Here is a 19,093-nt window from a genome sequence, read left to right as displayed (position 1 = left end):
TCAACCAATCTTATAACCGACTAAAACTGGGCTTGAGTCCTGACTTCTTATAGGTCCTCAACTTTAATCATTCCACCTCTGATTGCCCTGCCTTCAGCTCCCTTGTGCCCAAGCTTTGCAATTCCCTCCCTAGACCTCTCTATCCCTCTCCCGTACATTGTAACACTCCTTATAACCCACATTCTGATTAAGTTTTTGGTTACTTGGCCCCACCTGGCCTGTGACTCAGTGTCAAACCTTATTTGGTAACACCCCCCTTGAAGCACCTTGTGATGTGTTATTCTGCCAACGGCACTTCATAAATACAAGTTGCTATAGATTCTATATGATGTAATGTTAGTTGTAGATTTCCATTTAATAGGTGATGGTTTCATTGCAACAATTTCAGACGATTCTGTATTGTCATTTACCAAATTTCTCACCAGAATTCTAATAACTCTGTATCCCACCTATTTGTAATAGTACATTAGATTTTTTGTGGAAAGCAATGAATGTTCCTCAATCCAGGATCTTGTTCCTCATTGTTGACAATAACTCAGTTTCTACATGTGCCCAAACTTAAATCTGCATAGCTATACCAATAAACAAGAACAGAAAATGCCATAAAATCTCAGCAGGTCTGACAGCATCTGTGGAGAGAGAATAGAGTCAATGTTTCAAGTCTGGATGACCCTTTGCCCAGCTCTGACGAAGGATCATCCAGGCTCAAAACATTGGCTCTACTTTCGTTCCACAGATGCTGTCAGACCTGCTGAGATTTTCCAGCATTTTCTTTTTTTGTTTCAGATTCCAGCATCCGCAGTATTTTGCTTTTAGCTACATGGGAACCTTGAGAATTTCTGCAAGATGCCAATTTTCTGAATGAAACCCTCCCAGGGTTTAGAAAGAGAGAACGTTGATTTTGGATTAGGGGACAGAGTGTCTTTAAAGTTGGGGTAGGAGTGGGGTTAACGGCCAAGGCAAGATTTGGATTTGGGCAATGCTGACAATTTAATGAAGGGTTTAGGGTCTGGAAAAGGTTTGGGTGTCAGTTGGGGTTGGATCGTTTGTCCTTTTGCCCCCAGCTCACATTTAACCTCCAACCAAAGCCATAAAATAATCCTGCTGTGTGCAAAATGTTCAGTGTCTTCTGACAGAACAGTGACAATACTTTCAATGTGTTTAACTGACTATTAAGCACATTTACCATGAAAGACAGAAAATCAATCTGTCTGTTCTTTCTCCGCTTCCAGCCCTCAGGCCAGCGCCAGTCTGGCTGAGTTTAGATGTCAGTGTTCAGCCTCTCAATTCTCAACTTTTGGACCTTTAATATTGATTGTCTTCTAATATTCCCCATCCCCAAACCCAGCTCTAACTACCCCTCCCCACCCTCTTCTACCCCCCCGCTCTACCTTGCACTCCCCAACTCCCTCACCTACCTCCCATTCCCCAACCCCCTCACCCACCTCCCCACACCCCCACCCCCCTCTATGCCTCCACCCCTGCTGTACTTCCCCCTCCCCCACCTCCTCACCCTGTTCTACCTCCCCCTCCCCACCCCTTCACTTCCCACCCCCTCACCCTGCTCTACCTCCCTCTTCCCTCACCCTGCTCTACCTCCTCCTCCCCACCCCCTCACCCTGCTCTAACTCCCTCTTCCTCACACCTTCACCCTGCTCTACCTCCCCCTTCCTCAATCTCTCCCTCCCCCTTCCTCAATCTCTCCCTCCCTTACCCCCTCTTCCTGCTCTACCAAATATCCTCTCCCATTTTCTAGACCTTTATTACTTCTGCATTGCCCTCTAACCCCATCTGAGCCCCACTCTGATCCTGCACTCCCATCCCCAATCCCCCACATTATCATCCCACCACCCTCCACTCTGCACCCTCAGCCGCTCGCTCTGTATCCCCTATTGCCAGCTCTGCAACCCACTCACCTCATCTCCATTTCATCTCCTCCCCTTCCCCACTACTCCCTCTGCTACATCCCCTCCCCCTTTATGCCCCCACTACACCCCCTCTCCCTCCCTGCACCGCACTCCCTCCCCCCACTGCACTCCCCCCCACAGTACCCGTCCCCCCCACAGTACCCGTTCCCCCCCCACAGTACCCCTTTCCCCCCACTGCACCCCTTTCCCCCCACTTGCACCCCTTTCCCCCCACTTGCACCCCTTCCTCCCCACTTGCACCCCTTTCCCCCCCACTTGCACCCCCTTCGTCCCCACTTGCACCCCTTCCCCCCCACTTGCACCCCTTCCCCCCACTTGCACCCCTTCCCCCCACTGCACCCCTTTCCCCCCCACTGCACCCCTTCCCCCCACTTGCACCCCCTTCGTCCCCACTTGCACCCCTTCCCCCCACTTGCACCCCCTTCGTCCCCACTTGCACCCCTTTCCCCCCCACTTGCACCCCTTCCTCCCCACTTGCACCCCTTTCCCCCCCACTTGCACCCCCTTCGTCCCCACTTGCACCCCTTCCCGCCCACTTGCACCCCTTTCCCCCCCACTGCACCCCTTTCCCCCCACTTGCACCCCTTCCCCCCACTTGCACCCCTTCCCCCCACTGCACCCCTTTCCCCCCCACTGCACCCCTTCCCCCCACTTGCACCCCCTTCGTCCCCACTTGCACCCCTTTCCCCCCACTTGCACCCCTTTCCCCCCCACTTGCACCCCTTTCCCCCCACTTGCACCCCTTTCCCCCCACTGCACCCCTTCCCCCCCACTTGCACCCCCTTCCCCCCACTTGCACCCCCTTCCCCCCCACTTGCACCCCTTTCCCCCCCACTTGCACCCCTTTCCCCCCAATTGCACCCCTTCCCCCCACTTGCACCCCTTTCCCCCCCACTGCACCCCTTTCCCCCCACTTGCACCCCTTTCCCCCCACTTGCACCCCTTTCCCCCCACTTGCACCCCTTCCCCCCCCACTGCACCCCTTTCCCCCCACTTGCACCCCTTTCCCCCCACTTGCACCCCTTTCCCCCCCACTGCACCCCTTTCCCCCACTTGCACCCCTTCCCCCCCACTTGCACCCCTTCCCCCCCACTTGCACCCCTTTCCCCCCCACTGCACCCCTTTCCCCCCACTTGCACCCCTTTCCCCCCCACTTGCACCCCTTTCCCCCACTTGCACCCCTTTCCCCCCCACTTGCACCCCTTCCCCCCCACTTGCACCCCTTCCCCCCCACTTGCACCCCTTCCCCCCCACTTGCACCCCCTTCCCCCCACTTGCACCCCTTTCCCCCCCACTGCACCCCGTCCCCCCCCTCCACTGCGCCCCGTCCCCCCTCCACTGCACCCTCTCCTCCCCACCCCTAATGGCACCCCCTTCCCCTCTATGCTACTGCCACACTCTCTATACTCTCTCTCACTCTAGATCTTCCTCAATGCCCAACTTCCCCATGGTAACTCCTGCTTTTCCACACCCTCCACATTGATGCCCCATCCCTCAAAACCCTTTCCCTCTATGCCCCATTCTACACCCTCTCCCCCTCTGCACCCCACCATCCCCCTCTTCCCCCACCTTTTCCCCCTTGTTTACGCCTCCTTGTCCCTCCATCTGCTCCCACTGAACCGCATCCCCAATCTCTTTCTTCCCGTTGCTGCCCCAAGAATATTCCTCACACACTGCAGCTGCTCACAAGACCGCTCCTGTGTGAGGGAGCTTGGTGTGAAGCAGCTCAGCACAACAGACAAGCCTTTATTTGGTAATAACCCCTGGTGTGACACTTGGACAAACAAGTAACAAGGTGCAACTTAGAAACGCAACCTCTGGTGCCGATATAGCTGCTGGGAAGGGCAGGAGGAGGAGGAACAGTTAGTCTGTCTTTGCACAATTGTAGGAGGGATGCAGGGTGAAGAGCCCCGCCTCTATTGTTGTACATCAGTGAGGTTTGCTGTGATGCTGAATATTTAAGAGGCTGTGCGGGAGAGAAAGGCTGGAGCCGGCAGCCTAGACCACAGATCGAAGTTGGAGCCACACAGACAGTGGTGTAAAGCCTCCAGCTCATAAACAGCGGCAAAAAGAACCATACAGTATTAATCTCGTTAAGAAAAGAATTCACTTAGTTACCAGGTAATGTTTCAATTCTGTGATTCCAGGAAACATCAGTATGCAACTTTTGTTTCAACTTGGTTAAAGACTTTATAAAGTTATCTTTTAAACAATCGCTGGTAACACAATTCCTGTCTTGTGCGTTTCTAATTTATAAATTTAAGTTAACTCGAAATCAGAATAGATGGGATTATATTTATCTTTTAACTGCTTCCATATGAATTGTTGAAACAAGTTAAATTTTAACCAATAAGCTCATGCATTTTGTTTAACTGATGGAGTGTTAAATTAGTAATAACTGACCTGTCTACTGTGTTACACTGAAGACTCACTGTTAAAGTTAGTTAGTAATAACCTGTACTGTGTTACACTGATGTGGATGTACCTGGTGTTGTGAGACTTACTGTTACACTGAAGATATAGTGTTAATAGTAATGAGCCTGTCTGTATTGTGTTACACTGAAGATTAACTGTTAAAATTAGTTAGTAATAATAACCTGTATTGTTACACTGAAGATGGACTGTTAAATTCAGACACTGATGGTTAGCAGTAACCAGTCTCTGTTCTGTATAGCACTCAGTAACGGCAGTGAGTTTAAACTGTTTTATCTTCCTTTTGTTGCAGAACCTGTATTATGATCATTCGGCGTTTCATTTCTGAACTTTCTATGGAACAGCGGCAGAGCCAAAGCTTAGTTAAAGAGAACTTCAACGCGCGGGATACTTTTAGAGAATCCTGATTCTCTGAGCTACCCTGGCACACTGGCTCTGACAACAGGTACCTTTCCTAAGACCACTTACTGCCTGGGGCTTCCAAACCTTTTCTAGTTTCTAGTTTTAACACCATCCGTGTGTGTGAAGGTGTGTGTGTGTCAATCACTCACTCCTCCTACTTCCTGCCTGATGATTTCCTGCTCTGACTCATTCCAATCTGCTCCCCTCCCCTGCTTTGAGCTGCCGGGTACTGTCTCACCTATTCCGGGGAAGTGGGAACAGAATGTACTGTTAGCAGTACGTCATCCGCCATCTCAGATCGTCAGTAATGCAGCAAGGAGGCAATGTGGTCGTAGGCGGAAACTGTTGCTAAGCAATCTAACCCAGAGTCCCACCATCGTTATAATCCACTGCTATCTGAATCACCCTAGAATTAACCTCATCCACTGTACCAAATATTCCTCGTTGCTTCAGGCCTGACTGACACTTTTTTTTTAAAAAAAATTAACTTTTACATGTGTCCTATTTCCCTGTAGTTGTGTTTTAGTTTGAAATTTGTGCCGCAAATGTTTAAAAATTCATCTCTGGATGGGGACTTCGCTGGCCAGGTCAGCATTTATTGCCTGTTTTTAATTGCCCTTCAGAGGGTGGTGATGAGCTGTCTTTTTGAACCCCTGCAGGTGTAGGCACACCCACAGTGCTGTTCAGGAGGGAGTTCCAGGATTTCATCTAGTGACAGTGAAGGAATAGTGACACATTTCCAAGTCAGGGTAGTAAATGGCTTGGAGGTGTTTCCAGGTATCTGCTGCTCTTAAAATCATTGAATCCTACAATGCAGAAGGAGGCCATTTGGGTCTGCACCAACTACAATCCCACCAGGCTCTATCCCCATGCATCTACCCTAGCCAGTCCCTCTGACACTAAGGGGCAATTTAGCATGGCCAATCCACCTAACCCACACACACTTTGGCCTATGGGAGAAAACCTGGAGGAAACGCACACAGACAAGGGAAAATGTGCAAATTCCACACAGACAGTGACCCAAGCTGGGATTCGAACTCAGGCCCCTGGTGCTGTGAGGCCGCAGTGCTAGCCACTGCCACCATGCAGGCCATGCTGTTATCTTTATAGATGGAAGTTGATATGGTTTTGAAAGGTGCTATTTAAGCAACCTCGGTGAGTGCCTGCAGTGCATCTTGTAAATGGTACACGCTGTTCATCAGTGGTGGAGAGACTGAATGTTTGTGGAAGGGATAGCAATCAAGTGGGCTACTTTGTTCTGGATGGTGTTGAGCTTCTCGAGTGTTTTTGGAGCTGCACTCTTCCAGACAAGTGAAGAGTATTCCATCACACTCCTGATGGTGGACAGGCTTTGGGGAGTCAGGAGGCGAGTCACTTGCTGCAGGATTCCTATCCCCTGATCTGCTGTGCTATCCACAGTATTCGTACGTCTAGTCCAGTACAGTTTCTGGTCAATGGTAACCCTAGAATGTTGGGGAAATGACTAGGGAAGCTGGTTCAGTGGTCACAGTACTGGACTCATCGTGAGTTCAAATCTGGCAATAACAGCGACTGTCAGTTGTATCTCAGTTGACGGCATTCTTGCCCCTCATTCGGGTTCCGGGTTCAAGTCCCACTCTAGGAATTGTGCGCAAGTGTTTGTGAGGGTGACATTCTCGTGTCCTATACTAAGGGAGTGTTGCGTTGTCGAGGTACCATCTTTTGGAAGAGATGTGGCCCCGTCTGCCTGCGCAGGTGGATGTAAAACATCCTGCCGCACTCTTTTCAAGAAGGGCAGAGGAGTTATCCCTGGTATCGTGGCTAACACTCCAGCAACATCACAGAACCAGATTGCCCAGCCATCGTCATTTTGCTGTTTGCGGTACCTTACCAAACGCGTTTCCGACATTGTAATCCTGACTCTGCTGCATTGACTATAAAGTGTTTTGGCATGCATGAGTCGCAAAAACCCAGCTTGCAGGTGCAGCAGGTGGTCAGGAAGGCGAATGGGATGCTGGCCTTCATAGCGAGGGGGATTGAATATAAAAGTAGGGAGGTCTTGCTGCAGCTGTATAGGGCATTGGTGAGGCCGCAGCTGGAGTACTGTGTGCAGTTTTGGGCGCCGCACCTGCGCAAGGATATTTTGGCCCTGGAGGGAGTGCAGAGGAGGTTTACTAGGCTGATACCGGAGTTGAGGGGATTGAGCTATGAGGAGAGGCTGAATAAACTAGGCTTGTACTCGTTAGAGTTTAGAAGAATGAGGGGAGATCTCATTGAGACGTATAAGATGATGAATGGGATGGATAGGATAGAGGTGGAGAGACTCTTCCCGCTCAAAAAAGACAGTAGGACTAGGGGGCACAGCCTCAAGATAAAGGGGAGGTGGTTTAGAACGGAGTTGAGGAGGAACTTCTTCACTCAAAGGGTGGTGAATCTCTGGAATTCTCTGCCCGTTGAAGTGGTGGAGGCTGCCTCGCTAAATATTTTTAAGACGCGGGTTGATGGGTTTTTGATAAGCGAGGGGATTAAGGGTTATGGGGAGAGGGCGGGAAAGTGGAACTGAGCCACGACAGATCAGCCATGATCTTATTGAATGGCGGGGCAGGCTCGAAGGGCTAGATGGCCTACTCCTGCTCCTATTTCTTATGTTCTTATGTTCTTATTACGTGGCAGATAGTAAATAAACACAAGGACAGGATTTTATGGACCGACCACAGTGTGTTTTCCTCTGGTGGCACCCCCATGCCCCCTGGATGTGGTGGACCATTTAAATTGCTGTTTAGTTTGGCAGGATCGAAATATCCACTGGGTGCGAAGGGCTGGATTCTTTTTTCAAGTCTTGGTGCCATGCTGGATTATATAAGCAACCAAAGCCTTCCAGATTTTTCTTGTGAGGAGAGGTTAAGTAGTTTGGGTTTGAACTCATCGGAGTTTAGAAGAATGAGAGGCAACCTTATTGAAACTTGTCGGATTCTCGGGTTTGACCGGCTAGATGATGAGATGTTGTTTCCCCCTTGTGGGAGAGTCTGGGACCAGAAGGCATAATCTCCAAGTAAGGAGGTCGCCCATTTAAAACCGAGATGAGGAGGAATTTCTTCTCTGAAGGTAGTGAATCTGTGGAATTCTTTAGAATCTTGGTCGTTAAATGTGTTCAAGGCTGAGATAGACAGATTTTTAATCAGTAAGGGAATTGAGGGTTATGGAGATAAACTGGGAAAGTGGAGTTGATGAATATCAGATAGTCTCAGTTGAATGGCAGAGCAGACTCAATGGGCTGAATGACCTACTTCTGCTCCTATCTCATTATGATCTTACTCATAAAAGAGAACAGAAAATGGCCCTTTGCCCATCCAATCTGCGCTGGTCAAAAGGCAGAACTACTTTGCAGGTCTAAAACAGATGACAGGAAACCAGTTCTCCCCAAGGGTCGCAAGTCTGTAGAATTCCCAGAGTGTGGTGGATTCCAGGACTTAAGAGTAATTTAAGGAAGAGGTAGATTTTTAGTTATAAGGATTCTGGTGAACAGGAAGATAAGTGAAGTTGAGGCCAAGATGTGATCAGCCATCATGGTATTAAATGGCAGAGCAGGCTGAGGGGCTGAGTGGCCTAATCCTGATTCTTATGATTCAATTAGATAGTGGCTGATCATCTATCACAATGCGACTTCCCTCACCTGCGTTCTGCACCTCATGGGCATTCCTATGGTATTGGTATGTGTGGTGCCAATGTCATTCATATTGTTGTCTTGATCAGAATAGTCTGTACTGACTGTATTTGACCCCAGTAAAGGAAAGGATGAACTGATTTCCTCTTAATTCTGTTCACTAAATCTCACATCAAAAAAAGATACTGGAACTACTCAGCAAACCAGACACCAACTGTGGAGAGGAAAACAGTGTTTCAGGTCATTTCAGCACTGGAAAAGATTAGAGATGAATCAGCCATACTAAGTTGCCCCTTAGTGTCCCAGGATGTGTAGGTTAGATAGGATTATGATGGGGAGATGCCGGCGTTGGACTGGGGTAAACACAGTAAAAAGTCTCACAACACCAGGTTAAAGTCCAACAGGTTTATTTGGTAGTAAACGCCAATGGTGGCTTTTACTACCAAATAAACCTGTTAGACTTTAACCTGGTAATGTGAGACTTCTTACTAGATGGGATTAGCTATGGTAAATGTGTGGGGTTACAGGGATAGGGTGGGGGAAGAGGGCCCGGGTAAGATATTCTGTCAGAGTCGGTGAAGTCTAGATGGGCTGAATGGTTTCTTGTGCACTATAGGGATTTTATGTAAATAGGTATTTTGTCAAGTGTGCGGAAGGAAAGAAACTGGTTGATAATGTGGGAAGCAGAAGTGAGTCAGTGACACATCATGCAAAGCTAGTGGGTGATAATGGGACATGTAAGGCAACAAGGTGACAGGAAGTCCCAATACCTTGCTGTCTAAAAGGAGTATAAAATGGATGTTGTGGTTATCATTCAGATTGTTGAACTTGGTGCAAATGTCCCGAAGGTTATAAAGTGTTTGATCAAACATGGAGGTGCTGTTCTTAGTTTCTACTGAACTTCAGTAGAGCTAAGGTCTAGGCTAAGAATAGAATGACAAGCAACAGGAAGCAGGGCACAACAACAGGCTGAACAGATGTTTCAGAAAAGCAGCCTGTTGGTGTGGTGTTACCCATGCGGAAAACACTATCTAGTATGCTGCGACTAGCAATATACTAAATTAAAAGAAAATGGAGCAGAATCACAGAATCCCTGCAGTGCAGGAAGTGGCTAATTGGCCCTTTTAGTCTGCACCAACCACAATCCCACCCAGGCCCTATTCCCATAATCCCACACATTTATCCTGCTAACACACTAACTTTAGGATCAATTTAGCATGGCCAATCAATCTAACCTGCATATCATTGGATTGTGGGAGGAAACCCAGATTACCCAGAGGAAACCCACACAGTCACGGGGAGAATGTGCAGATTTCGCACGCACAGTGACCCAAGGCTGGAATTGAACCCGGGTCCCTAGTGCTGTGAGGTAGCAGTGCTAACCACTATGCCACCAGGGATTTTTGGGGCTCTGGATGAGGGAACAGTGATAGTGAAAGGGGCAGGCGTTGCCTCTCCTGGGAAGGGGACTTTGTGTTGCAGGCTGGATGATGGAAATAGCTGAAGATCAGCTGTTTCATGTAGAAGGTGAGAATATGGGGAACCTCGCGTGGTCCAGGGAGGAAGTTCAGCCAATGAGACAGACATGATCCAAGGTCAACCAAAGTAAAGGGGAATCCTAAATTGAAGAAAATGAATGACTAATCAGCCTACTCCACATCTTGTACTGTAACCTCCATAAACTTGAGGTTATCCAAAACCTTGCGACCCATATCCTAACTCATACTAAAGCTGTTCACTCCTTCACCCCCTGCAAAGTGACATTGGCTCCTAGTTAAGTGATGCCTTGATTTTAAAAAAATATATAGTTTTCATCCCTGTTTTGAAATCCCCTCCTTATCATCTCATCTCTCTTCCTCTTCCCTCCCTATCTCTGTATTTTCCTCCAGCCCCACCACTTTCTAAAATCTAATTCTAACCTTTTGAGTACCGCCAAATTTAATCGTTCCACCATTGGTAGCTGTGCATCCAACTGCCAAGACTTTTGAGATCAATAATTTCCTCTCTATCCCTCTTTCCTCTTTAAAGACGCTTGTCAAAACCTAGCTGTTTGATCAATTGCCCCTTTTATATGGCCCGGTATGGAATGTTGTGCAGTGCTCCCGTGGACTCTCTTGGGAAGATTCTGTCGTGCTTAATGTGCGATTTTATAAAGTTGTTTGGCAGTGCTGATGTGGAAGGTGACATCATCGGAGCGGATGCAATGGGGAGATTGAGAGAATGGAACAGTTGCTTCTCCGGAACCCGGGTGGGAGGTAGTTGTAATCCAGGTGGCTGAGGGAATCAGCTGGTTTTTAGTAACTAAATCTGGTAACTCGTAGGCTCACAGGGAGACACTAGAGAGGGAAAAAATGGCCACATGATGACTTGCATTGTTGTTTAAAACCTGGTCCCAACAGGGATTGTATTGTTGTAAACAACTAATCTCTCCCCGGGGGAAGTGAACTTGATACTTCTGTCTGTCTTGAGCTTCACTGCTAATACCATCTGAAGTGGTCTAGCTAGATACTTGGCTGAAAATGCTGTTGATTAATAAATGGGCAATTGAGGACCGTCTTAGCAATACTATCCCCACCCTGAAAACAAATAATATTAAAATGACACTGAAACCAGGGCCGTGTGGAATTTAGAATTTCCCGGAGCAGGATTCGCTGTGGCCAGTTAATGTAACTACTGTTGGTCTTTGAGCTTATAACCTGCAGTTTCTTTCAGCCAGGTTTGCCACATAACCCTGCTTGAATGATGTCAAAGGAAACCAAACTGCTGTTGAACTTTATTGAAGCAAGCATAATCTGTGTTTGGTGGGTTCCTGTTTTGGTTTTCTTTCTTTTATTTTTTCCGGCTGCTGAAATGACTCCTGGGGCTAGGGTTTGGGGCCTAGGCAACTGAAGGCATGACCTCCAATGGTGAAACAATTCTAATTAATTATAATATGGGTGGCACAGTGGTTTGCACTGTTGCCTCACAGCAGCAGGGACCTGAGTTTGATAGTTTGGGTCACTGTCTGTGTGGAGTCTGCACCTTCTCCATGTGTCTGTGTGGGTTTCCTCCAGGTACTCAGGTTTCCTCCCACAGTCTGAAAGATGTGCTGGTTAGGTGCGTTGACCATGCTAAATTCTCCCTCAGTGTACCCGAACAGGCACCGCAATGTGGCGACTCGGGGATTTTCACAGTAACTTCATTGCAGTGTTAATGTAAGCCACCTTGTGACATTAATAAATAAACTCCAGTGATATCTCTCTCTCTCTCTCTCTTGTTTCTCCCCTCATGCCCACCTTGCCCTTGAGACCCCTAACTGCTCCCTCAATCCTATTCCCAGTAAACTTATCTGTGTGTTAGTTAATGTCAAGCCTGTAGGCAGGTTTGCTAACAAGTTGCAATGTATTACTGGAGCAAAGAGAATAGCCACTCGATCATATTTCCACCTAGTTTTAACGTTGCATTATTTTCCTCTTGTGCATACAACCACCATGCAATTAAAAAAATTATTCCATGACCCGCCCTGGCTGTAGTTACAAGCTCGGCTGCTGTTATTAACAGGACTTGCTACCTTGAAATGCTCCTGGCCTTTTACTTTCCCTCATTGTGAATTTTAGCGTATAAACAAGGTATTGAATGTCCTGTTTTGCAAGAGATTTTATCGCGGCTTCAAGTTGTTTTGTCCCTTTTATCTGAAGCTATAAATGTTAAATGACACAGAGGAGATAGTTGTTTGTCTTGCTGTGTTGGTTTCGCAGGGTGAAGCAGATGTTACTTTATATTTCAGTCCGGCCCTAGCAACAGAATCGACCAATTGTGCTCCAGCCCTTCCATTATTCATCAGCTTTGCTCTCTCTCTTGAAGCAATCAGATGGTGCGTTAAACACTATCTGGTGGTGGCAGATTACCTTTCATCTTCCCGGCAGCAATACTGAGGCCTTGAATGTGGTTTAGAATGAGGTCTGTTTTTCATGAAAAAAAGCCAAGTGAAGGAAGCCAGAAACAGAATGTTTGGCAATCTACAATGGGTTGATCAGTGCCTATAGTGTTACCACTACAGAGAGAACCAATAGCTTCAGGACCATAACCTGAATAAATTTATGCTTTAGTAAAATGGGAGGGGTGGCAAATGAAGGTACATTTTAACGTGCTCAGGTAAACAGCTAGGATGCCAAGTTCATTGCAGCACAGTGGTTAGCACAGCTGCCTCATAGCGCCAGGGACCCCGGGTTCAATTCCAGCCTCAGGTCACTGTCTGTGGCGTTTGCAGTTTCTCCCCATGTCTGTGTGGGTTTCCTTCGGGTGCTCCAGTTTCAGAGAACAAAGAAAATTACAGCACAGGAATAGGCCCTTAAGCCCTCTAAGCACCGACCATGCTGCCCGACTGAAGTAAAAACCCCCTACTCTGCTGGAAACCATATCCCTCTAATCCCATCCTATTTATACAGATGCCCCGTAAAAGTCACTATTGTATCTGCTTCCACTACCTCCCCCAGCAGCGAGTTCCAGGCACTCAAAATCCTCTGTAATAAAAAGCCTTGCCTCGTACATCTCCTTTAAACATTTCCCCTCACACCTTAAACCTGTGCCCCCTAGTAACTGACTCTTCCACCCTGGGAAAAAGCTTCTGATTATCCAGTCTGTCCATGCCCCTCATAATCTTGTAGACTTCTATCAGGTCGCCCCTCAATCTCCGTCATTCCAGTAAGAACAAACCAAATTTCTCCAACCTCTCCTCATAGCTAATGCCCTCCATACCAGGCAACTTCCTGGTAAATCTTTTCTGTACTCTCTCCAAAGCCTCTACATCCTTCTGGTAGTGTGGTGACCAGAATTGAACACTATATTCCAAGTGCGGCCTAATTAAGGTTCTATAAAGCTGCAACATGACTTGCCAGTTTTAAACTCAATGCCCCGGCCAATGAAGGCAAGCATGCCGTATACCTTCTTGACCACCTTCTCCACCTGCGTTGCCCCTTTTCAGTGACTTGTGTACCTGTACACCCAGATCCCTCTGCCTATCAATACTGTTAAGGGTTTTGCCATTTACTGTATATTTCCTATCTGTATTAGATTTTCCAAAATGCATTACTTCACATTTCTCTGGATTAAACTCCATCTGTCACCTCTCCACCCGATCTATATCCTGCTGTGTGCTCTGATGGTCCTCATTGCTATCCACAATTCTATTAATCTTTGGCATCCACAAGCTTACTAATCAAGCCAGTTATCTTTTCCTTGCATTACAAACAGTAAAGGTCCTAGCACTGATCCATGAGGAACACCACATGGTACAGTTCTCCATTCAGAAATGCACCCTTCCACTACTCCCCTCTGTTTTCTATGACCGAGCCAGTACTGTATCCACCTTGCCAGCTTACCTCTGATCCTGTGCGACTTCACCTTCTGCACCAGTCTGCCATGGGGGACCTTGTAAAAAGTCTGACAACACCAGGTTTTAGTCCAACCTATTTATTTGATAATATTCTCACTAGCTTTCGAGGGGACAGCCTCTTCGTCAGGTGAATGGAGAGTTCTGGCCTCAGACAGAGCATATAAAGCACAGACAGTTTAGAGATTACTGATTAAAATGCGAATCCTTACACCTAACCTGCTGTTCAAGACCTGAAGTGGCTGACAATGTGAGTGGTAGGAGCACTGATCACAGTTTAAAGAGATGTGTATTGTCTCCAGACAGTACAGTAAGTGAGGTTTTGCAAACCCAGGCAAGTCACGGGGGTTACAGATAGTGCGACATGAACCCAAGATCCCTGTTGAGACCGTCCTCATGTGTGCGGAACTTGGCTATCAGTCTCTGCTCAGCGACTCTGCGCTGTCGTGTGTCGTGAAGGCCGCCTTGGAGAATGCTTACCCGAAGGTCAGAGGCTGAATGCCCGTGACCACTGAAGTGTTCGCCAACAGGAAGGGAACAGTCTTGCCTGGTGACTGTCGAGCGATGTTCATTCATCCGTTGTCGTAGCGTCAGAGGCCTCACTGAAGTCCATGTGATAATATCCACTGCCCTCCCCTCATCAATCATCTCCATCACTGCCTTGAAAAACTCGATCAAGTTAGTGAGACACGACCCCCCCCCCCCCCCCCCCCACTCCATGTTGCCTCCCGCTAATATGTCTACTTACTTCCAATTGGGAATAAATCCTGTCTCGAAGAATCCTCTCCAATAATTTCTCTACCACTGATGTAAGGCTCACCGGCCAGTAATTACCTGAATTATCCTTGCTACCATTCTTAAACAAAGGAACATAAGAACATAAGAACATAAGAAATAGGAGCAGGAGTAGGCCATCTGGCCCTTCGAGCCTGCCCCGCCATTCAATAAGATCATGGCTGATCTGTCGTGGCTCAGTTCCACTTTCCCGCCCTCTCCCCATAACCCTTAATCCCCTCTCTTATCAAAAACCCATCAACCCGCTTCTTAAAAATATTTAGCGAGGCAACATTGGCTATTCTCCAATCCTCTGGGACTTTCCCTGTAGCCAGTGAGGATACCTCCCACAATCCAAAGATATACAGGTTAGGTTGATTGGCCATGCTAAATTGCCCCTTAGTGTCAGGGGAGCTGGCATGTGTGGGGTTACAGGAATAGGGCCTGGGAGGGATTGTGGTTGGTATGGACTCAAGGGCCTCTTTCTGTACTGTAGAGGTTCTATGACCACATTTGAAAGGTAGATAGTGTGTTGGGGTAAAGGGTTGGGCAATCAAGAACCTGGGACATTAGTACACTGAAATGCTTAAAAAAGAGGAAGATGGGTTAGTCTTGGTAGAGAATGACAGGTTCAATGTTCTTTCCTTTCTACTTCTATCTCCCTACCCCTGCAGTAGAATTTTGTGCAAATGAAGGATCTGAATCCAAAACATTGCATACCTTGCCGAGGTTTAAGTTATAAATTTAAGGTACAAAGTGACAAAAATCAGACTGAAGACTGCAGAGTATCTGAGAGAAAGATGTCTTAATGTTCCTAAAGGTTGGCCTCAATGCTGTGTTAGGGAGGCAAAAAATGGAGAAGGCAGCGTGACAATGGGAGTTCAAGCAGTAAGCTGCAAGACAGTCATGGATTGTATTTGCTTTCCATCCTTTCATTCCAGCCGTACTGTATTTGATGGGTTACCTTCAGCCATATCTGTCCCAATCCATTCTGCCATCTCTCCTGTCTGTACTCATGAGTCCATGCTCCCTCCCTTCATCAGGCAACTTTATAAATCTTCCCAACCCACACCATTTCTGATTCGGCTTCCACATTTTGTGTGATGAACACTTCATGAACTGTATTCTTTTACTTTGCCTTTCTATCAGATTGTTATTTATCTTTTGGGCTGTAATAACCTTCCATTCCTTCACTGAAATTATCTTGTGTCGATTGTTAATCTCCACTTCGTTCAAGCAGGAAACTGATCACTCAGCTCTCTTTGTGATTAGAGTATCTGTTTTTGTTTTTGTCTTCCCAACTTCCCAGTTCCACTTTCTGAAGGGACTGCTCATTCAGGGAAGCAGATCCACGGACAATGGTCACCTCCATTAATTCACCCATAACCCATTCTTCCAGCATCTTCGATCATTGAAAGTGTTGGCAAACTATTCCGCTGTGGGGGCACTCGGAGCCGGTGCTGCCTTTGAATCAAAGCCCACATTCCAGTCTTCAACCAGTGCCATGATAGTGTAATAAAGTTTATTGATTAGTATCACACTTAAGTGTCATAAGTAGGCTTACATTCACACTCCAATGAGGTTACTGTGAAAATCCCCAAGTTGCCACACTCTGGCGTCTGTTGAGGTACACTGAAGGAGAATTTAGCATGGCCAATGCACCTAATCAGCATGTCTTTCAGACTGGGGGAGGAAACCGGAGCTCCTGGAGGAAACTGGAGCTCCCAGAGGAAACCCACACAGACGTGGGGTGAATGTGCAGAGTCCGCATAGACCCAAGCTAGGAATCAAACCTGGGTCCCTGGCACTGTGAAGCAGCAGTGCTAATCACTGTGTCACCCAAATAAATCATGATTCCAAATAAATCTGTTGGACTTTAACTTGGTGTTGTGAGACCTCTTACTGTGCCCACCCTGTCAGAGGACAGAGAGAACCTGGCTAAAGGTTTTGAATTGCCATACCCCTCTGGCCAATCATTGGAGACTGACTACTCCCGGTCGGTTTTGGATGGGTAAAATGTGAACCGAGTAACATGACTGTCCAGTACTGACATCAATCAAATATAAAAGCGAATGCTGTCGTTCTTAATAGCTTTATATTATGTATTCTGATCAGAAATTTTGCATGTATCTAATATCAGACACATGTTGTCATACTGATTTAGAACAACAAACAGGTGGCCTGTCCGATTTTATATATAAAAAAAACAATGATAGACTCATCTGACTTTGCATGTAAATTTTTTTTTGCTACCAACTAGATTCCTTGTGAAGTGCACGTTAACGAGCCTCGTGGGGTGGAATTGCTTACACCAGCTCACACACAGCTGATGGCAACGCCTAAAATCAATTTGCTGAATTTGTTAATCTGAGGAAAACCACTTTAAACCAAATAATCCCAGTGACATGCAGGGGGATCTTTTTTTAGTTTTTAATGAAAGTTTATTTATTAGTGTCACAAGTAGGCTTACTTTGATACTGCAATGAAATTACTGTGAAAATCCCCTAGCTGCCACACTCTGGCTCCTGTTCGGGTACGCTGACGGAATATTTAGCATGGCCAATTCACCTTTTGAACTGGAAATCTGAAATGAAATGGCTGTTTTGAGGTTGGTTAATTAAATCTAACTTCCTGCAAGTTGAGCATTTTGCTTCTAAACCTGTGGGTTTTTTAGTACATGTTTTTGAAGACCCGAGTGTGAGTAACAGTAACAAACACCTGCAGAGCAAAATGCTGTAGATGGTGATAGACTTGAGACAGGCTGGTAGACAAATCACAGACTAAATTTAACGCCGGGAAAATGATACATAGGCAGAAGGAGGAGAGACAATATAAAAATCAGCACAGAGGTACACTGCTGCCTCACAGCGCCAGGGACCTGGGTTCGATTCCCGGCTTGGCCACTGTGTGGAGTTTTCACGTTCTCCCCGTGTCTGTATGAGTTTCCTCCCACAGCCCAAAGATGTGCAGGTTAGGTGGATTGACCATGGTAAGTTGACCCTTAGTGTCCCAAGATGATGTATAGATTTGGTGAATTAGCAGGGTAAATATGCTGGATCACGGGGATAGGGTCTTATAAGATGCTCTGTCAGAGTCTGTGCAGACACGATGGGCTGACTGGCCCCCTTTCTGCACTGTAGAGACTCCATGAAAATAAACAGAACAGTTCTAAATAGAATGTAGGAACAGAGAAATCTGGGGTATATGTCCAAGTTTTTGAAGGCGGCAGTTGGTTGAGAAAGTGGTTAAAAGGGCACATGGGATTCTAGGATCCTGAAATGAGAGGTTTACGCTGTAAACAGAGACCATTTAGCCCATTGTGTCCCTGAGTAATTTAATACCATTCTCCCCATGACCCTGCACACTCTTCCTTTTTCAAATAACAGTTTAGCTCCCTTTTGAATGCGTTATTTGAATCTGCCTCCACCACTGTCTCTCTCTCTCTCTCTCAGTGCATTCCACACCTCAACCACTCAAGGAGAAAAGATTTTCACACACTATCACAAATTGCTTTAAATCTGGGCCTCTCTTCACGAGTGGGGATGCACTCTCCCTATCAACTCTGTCCAGACCCCTCACAATTTTGCATATCTCTATTTCATGTCTGGACAGCCATCTTTCCTCCAAGGAAAACAATCCTTAACTTCTCCAATCTATTCCCGTGAACCTTTTTCTGAAGAACCTTTTACAAAACACGGGTTTGTCTTCAATTCTGGGCAGAACACTTTAGGAAGGATGTGGAGGCTTTAGCAAGAAACACTTACAAGGATAGTTTCAGGCTTCCATTATGAGGATAGATTGATTAAGCTGGGGCCACTCTTCTGTTCAATAAAGGTTGGGAGGAGATTAGTAATCGTGATGAGGAGGAAGTGTTCCCATTGGAAGGATTGGGGAATAGACTACACCAATTTAATGTAAGCGGCAAAAATGAAGATAAACATTTTTAGCAGTAAGTGGCTGGGATCTGCAACTTGCCATGGTGGCACAGTGGTTAGCACTGCTGCCTCACAGCGCCAGAGCCCCAGGTTCAATTCCCGGCTTGGGTCACTGTCTGTATGGAATTTGCATGTTCTCCGTGTCTGTGTGGGTTTCCTTACACACTCCAAAGATGTGCGAATTAGGTGGGTTGGCCATGCTGAAACAGTATGTAAATAGTCCAATTAGGGAAGGGGCCACACTGGACCTGGTATTGGGGAATGAGCCCGGCCAGATGGTCGATGTTTCAGTAGGGGAGCAGTTCGGGAACAGTGACCACAACTCAGTTAGCTTTAAGGTACTGATGCATAAAGATGAGTGTAGTCCTCAAGTTAAGGTGCTAAACTGGGGGAAGGCTAATTATAATAATATTAGGCAGGAACTGAAGAATGTAGATTGGGGGTAGATGTTTGAGGGCAAATCAACATCTGGCATTGGGAGGCTTTCAAGTGTAAATTGATAGGGATTCAGGACCGGCACTTTCCTGTAAAGATAAGTATGGACAATTTTGGGAACCTTAGATAACGGGCTAGGAGGCTGGGAACACACTAAGCTAGTGTGGAATAC

General features: G+C 46.8%; 1 protein-coding gene across 2 annotated transcripts in view; it reads left to right on the top strand.

The window, feature by feature from the left end:
- The window catches only part of ucp2 (uncoupling protein 2), a 51,435-nt gene that overhangs the window by 14,717 nt on the left and 17,625 nt on the right, over window positions 1-19,093 (top strand). The window contains exons 1-2 of one of the 2 annotated variants that reach the window (XM_080197546.1): window positions 3,894-4,049; window positions 4,654-4,806. The gene's annotated coding sequence lies outside the window, so the exon portion shown is untranslated. Of the gene's footprint in view, window positions 1-3,893; window positions 4,050-4,653; window positions 4,807-19,093 lie in introns of those variants that run through there. The other variant, XM_080197547.1, reaches the window with a different exon arrangement.

The sequence above is a fragment of the Carcharhinus amblyrhynchos genome, chromosome 10, assembly GCF_965287045.1.
Source record: "Carcharhinus amblyrhynchos chromosome 10, sCarAmb.v2.hapA, whole genome shotgun sequence".
Classification (NCBI taxonomy): domain Eukaryota; kingdom Metazoa; phylum Chordata; class Chondrichthyes; order Carcharhiniformes; family Carcharhinidae; genus Carcharhinus; species Carcharhinus amblyrhynchos.
This window is presented reverse-complemented; position numbering and strand designations above follow the sequence as displayed.